The following is a 5,599-nucleotide window of genomic DNA, read 5'->3' as shown; positions in this document are numbered from 1 at the left end:
TGCTGAAACTTTTGAAAGAGGAAAATAACATTTCTGCTTTCTCATTTTTCTTTCTATTTTAGGATATTATTTTGGCTACAGTTGGAGCTTTCTAGCTTTGAGAGCCAAATTCTACCATTAGATCAGCAGGGCATTTTATCTGAGAGGGAATGAAAAATGTCTGGAACACATAATGGAGGACCAGCAGGATTCTTCTCCAAATACTAAATACTGAAACAATTGGTCTCAGTAGATTGATGCCAATTTTGTATTGGGCATAATGTTATCTCTTCTTTGAGAGGGGACAGTTCTAGTGCTACCTGTACCGCTAAAATACACACCATGTTTGCCTGTAATAGGGGCTAAGTCCTCCCCTGAACTGTCTGATGGCTTTTAAGATCAGATTGCATAATATGCTAAATTGCAGACAATTACCTTATTATTCTGGATAGAGTATTTTTGTCCAACATGTCACAGAGATGAGCACTGGATATAATACAATGTCTCTCAAGTTCACAGCAGTGTTTTCTGAGAAAAGATGTTCTTCTGGTTCACTAGCAAAAGCAATGTCTTTCCAGAAGAACAAATCAACCTGTTACTGGATAAGCTCCTGCCTTTGACACTGTACTTTAGTCTTGGAATTTAGTCCAAGAAGTACATTCTAGGCCAAAAATGTGGTATCTGCCACTTGAGTTTTCATCTCACTCTGTTAGTCCAACAAACCAGAACAACGGTCTGACTGATACAGTTTATTTGCAGGAATCAATTGCATCCTTTAAAACTTGTATGTTGTTTTGAATGTCCTTTGCATCAGGTTAGTTTGTCCCAGTCCTGTATGTAATCTCTGTGTTGCTTTTTTTAAGGAAAAAAACTATAGCTTGCTACCAGACTGACTGCTGCTGATAACATGATGAAGTAAATTAAAATCACGAAGGTGGTTGGTCAGAAAATTAGATTTACACGTGAAGAGGCATAATTCCAGGTCTACCTTTTAGTATCCCTGTTAAACATTATGGAACCTGTTGTAGATGCATTTTATGCTGCCAGTTGTATGAGCCTTTTCACTGGTTAGGAACAAAATCCCCAGGAAGCACTGGAGTTGTCCTCCCAGAGAAGAAAGATGGTGTGTTATGAGAGTCCTTGATGCTGGTGCACCACAGAAGACTTTAAGTGGCTCATAAGGACAGCCCATAAAAAAGGACAGAAAGGCAGAGAAACAAAAAACCTGCCTCCTGGGGCACCCTGAGGTAACATCACAATTGTAGCAACCTCTTAATGTTTCTAACCCCAGAGTTTCCCTGGAAAGCAGGAACTTCATGAAAAATGTCATGCAGTTGAATTTGAGCTTTTCCTGGTGGAAATATTGCAGCCAGACATTTTGTCTGCTGAGAGAATGGCCCCTTTTCCTTTCTGTTGTCAATGATGGAAATATTTAGGCACATTGTATAGACAACACATAGGCTACAGATGGAGGAAAGAGAAAATCTGGGAGACGATGTCCTCTTCTGCACTTTGTGATATCCATGCCTGGGAAACAGGGGGATATTTTTGGAATATTATTTTAAAAAGCAGGGAGGCACTATCAGGTTTCATTTCATCTGTTGGTTCTGATCTATGGTGCCAATCACAATTGCTACAATTTTAAATTATAAAATTAAGTCCTATGTGGTGAGGAACAAAAAAAAAGAGACAATGCCCTTTTCCACAGCTGGGGTGTACCTGTGGCAATCTGTGCTTTCACCACTAAGCCCAAGTTACTGCAATTACTGTTTGCCTCTGATGTGAAGCCTATTACATGGGCTTAGTCAGACAGATCAGGCAGGATCCTCTGCTCTCCATACCTTGGTCCCTGCCAGGACAGAAAATGGGTTCCCCTTTCTAGAGGCACTGTGGTTTTCCTAACAGTGTGCAGTGGTTCACAAATTCACAGCACAATTGACATCATCTAAATCCTCAAGTCCTTACCCAAGGCTCCCTCAGGAAGGTCCCTCCAGACCCCATACTCCTCAGTAAAGAAGGATCAACACAGAGCACAAATTCCCCCCCAGGCACTCCCCTCCTCTCTGGGAATAGCATCCATCTGCGCTTTGAATTTTGTTCCTTCTTTACAGCCTACAAATCTTTCAGCCATTTTGGTTTTACACTGACTTCTGCTGAAACAGCTGATGATGGTACAGTGTGACCATGTGGGGAAGATGGCCCAGAGATGCACTGAGCATATCTGTTTATATCCAGATAAGGCTGAGTATTGGGATGGAGAATGGCTTTGAAGGTCCATCAAGATAAGGGAGTTGAGTGGTATCCCCAGTTGACTTTTCCTGAGAAATACATTTGACTGTGATCTTGCGCAAATCCCTGCACTGGGGCAGGCTGAAAAGGGATCAAATGTTCTCATGGTATCAGTCATTCTTTAAGCTTTCAGCTCCAGTGAAACCACACCAGAAGATAAGGTGGCTTCCTACTCTGATGACATGAATGCTTTGGAGCTAATCTTGGGTCTGAAGATTTTAAGTTGAATTTACCTTCCCTTTCTTTCTTCAGCTTAAATGCTCTGTATCAAAGACAGCAAGGACACTTGCTCCAAAGACATTATGAAATTAGTTTTATGGGAAAATTAATAAATTTATGTTCTGGCTTGCAGGGTTGTATATTGTCTACACTGCTACAATGATCTAATTTAGCTGGAGGATATGATGACAAAGGCTATTTCTGCACAGACTAAACAGTAACAGCTTTGTACAAGGTAAAAGGCAGTGCCTGGGAACAGGAGGGAAAAACTGGTATCAGGCAGCTTAAGGTAGCTGTCTTATGATGTATCTTTGCATATCAAATAGCTCAGAGAGATCTAAAACTTCAGCTGTTTAATCAGCTGTCACCTCTTCAAGGTTTCCTAATTCTCCTACATTGCACACTGCCTTGGATGATACGTATTTTCCATAGACACATGACAGGAGCTCCGTCAGGGGCCATGTGTCTGTCATTACCCTCCCACACCACAGTTAATGTCCTTCCCATAATGGATATAGATATATAGATACATGCAACACTTCCCCTTCCAGAAAAGTTTTCCAGGCTTTTTCTCCATTAAGTTAGCCTCAGTTGTATTATCTGAAATTAATTTTGCTGCAATTCTTGCCAGATATTCAACCAAAAGATGAGTGCTATAAGCACTCACAGGAGTTTCATGTTCAATGGAATAGCTGATCACTAAACCTGGATCCAGAAGCATTTCCCTTCGCTATGCTCCCGCTGGTGAACTTACAGCGGTCACGCTTTAAAAGTCAGCACACACTGCACAGTGCTTTGCACCCTCCAATACATAGCACAATATCTCCTGGGAAATCTTTTTTCTTGACCACCAGCTCTGCCTCCAGGCAGCAGGGTCAGAGGAAGGGGACTGCAGCCATCAGCAAAAAGCCTCATTTGAACCACCACAGAGTTTCAAGCTAGAGTATTCTTTAGGTACACACACAGCAAATTTAAGATCAAAACCTGCTGCACTGATATCAGTGGGAAAGTTGCCAACAGCAGCTGCAGATGCCACATTAGCTGTTCTGGCAGCTGAAGAGGAGAGTGTTTTGAACTCTCAGATGGATACAGATATTGTGTCCCACCTAGCCTGGGCAAATGCCTTGTGAGTTAGAGCAGGAGAACCATAAAATTAAATGCAAACTTATGAGAACTCACCTTATTTTTGATGCAATATGAGTGTGAAATCCAATTAGAGAATATAGCTCTGAAAAAAAGCTATTCCTGCTCCCAGGAACCTGTAACCTAAAGAGCAGGCTGGGACAGACTCAGCTGATAATTTTGTTCTTGAAGTTAGTTACTGAAATGTAAGAATTTCCATCCTGTGAGCTGATTCAGGATAACTGTCCTAAGAGCAGACTTGGTTCCAGTGGAACCAAGGTACTCTGACTGAGTGGGAGGCTGATTCCACCACTCTACAGCTGGTACACACAAGAAGCATGAAGCCACAGCATTCCTCCAGCTCTCCTTGTGCCCAGGGACTAGTTAAACCCAGGCCATTTTGCACCTTGGCTACAAGAAAAGTCCTCTTCTAGGCCAGGTGATGCATTTTGGATCAGAGGAACAAAATTTTCTCCTCAACTGGCCTTTAATTGTAATGTGGCATCTCACATATCTTACCATGAGCCAACAAAGAATGACAGGAAACTTTTTTTCCCCTTTAAGTTTGGTTTGCAATGGCTGGATAAAGCACCTAACTGCTTCTGCAGAGCTCAGAGGCTCTTAGTATGCAGCAGCTCTTGCCAAAATAAAAGCCAAAATTGATGTTCCAGCTATGCAGGTGGCCTGTTTGGACATCTGAGTTACAAACCCACTCAGTTTGCTGAGTTATTCAGAGTCCCACAGTCCTGTATCACAATTTTCTTATGGCCTGGATTAATAATTTTTTCCATCAACCTCAACCATCTCAACCCCTGCAGAACATAAAGAGGCCTTTTGTGACCTTGAGGTATTATCATGGCTTGTTCCTCAACCTTTGTGAAAGGAACCTGTGATACTCTCTAAAAAAGCTTCTACCCATCACTCAAGTGTTGAGATGAGCAACTCTGCACAAGGCTGTATAATTCTTGTCTTCTGAATGGGAAGACCCTCAAAGCAGCAGAGGGTTTTTTTTATTTCCTGCAGTTTTAGTGATATTTTGAAATTTAAAAAACAAGCCACTAGATATGTATTTATAAAGATAGATCTGGTATTAAGATCTTCCTTCTATTTTACAAGGAGAAGACTTCCTCTTTCTCAGCTAAGTCTTGGAAAAGATTTTGCAGCCAAAGAAATACTTACTCTGAATTAATTCCTCCTTTTGCAGGTATCAGTATTGTGCCCTTTCTTTGCAACTACCAGCTCAGGACTGACGAAAAACATCTTGCAGAGTATCTCTCTTGGGTTATCTCTGGACTGCCTTCCCCTTGCCAGTGTCCTCTAGGGGTTGAGCTCCCATTGCATGCAGAAAATCAAAGAGCTCTCAAAAATGCAGTAGCCACCCATCATCATTTCAGCACAGTGTGTGCTGAAAAATCCATCCTTGTAATAACAGTGACACTGCTGTGACTACTTGGCACTTTTCTCTGCAAATCCACTTGCTTTGTGGAAAAATCAGGCATGCTCAACTCCATGCCTGGCCAAGAAAGTCCAGATGCTTTATTGCTTCATTCTCATGCTGTGTTGAGATTTTTAATGTTTTCATAGGAAAACACATGAGAACCCTAAGCTGATATTCTATTTATTTCTTCTGTAAAGCCCCTTCATGCTGTGAGAGTTAAAGGTTACAAGGAGTGAATGGCTGTTAACTCCAGGGGTTACTCCTAAGAAGCAAACCAACACTGATTTTTATTTCTGTTTGTCTGATGCTTGCAGAACACTGCACACCATGTAAACATCACAAGGCACCAAAGGGGAAGTTGAAAGCAAGGGTTGACCACTGTGGTTATGTCTGCACAGAGAAGCACAAAATAAGTGTTTAAAACTGTTGCTGCTGAGCCCCCTAAAGTCTTTGCCTCTACTGGAGCAATACCAAGTCTGAGAGAGATGAAGCCAAAGCCCATAACTTATGTCTTCAGTACCTACTGGAAGGGGAAAACTCACATGTGCAGTA

Source organism: Geospiza fortis, unplaced genomic scaffold (assembly GCF_000277835.1).
Source record: "Geospiza fortis unplaced genomic scaffold, GeoFor_1.0 scaffold111, whole genome shotgun sequence".
In the NCBI taxonomy this organism is placed as follows: domain Eukaryota; kingdom Metazoa; phylum Chordata; class Aves; order Passeriformes; family Thraupidae; genus Geospiza; species Geospiza fortis.
The sequence above is the reverse complement of the archived record's forward strand: the minus strand, read 5'-3'. Positions refer to the sequence as shown.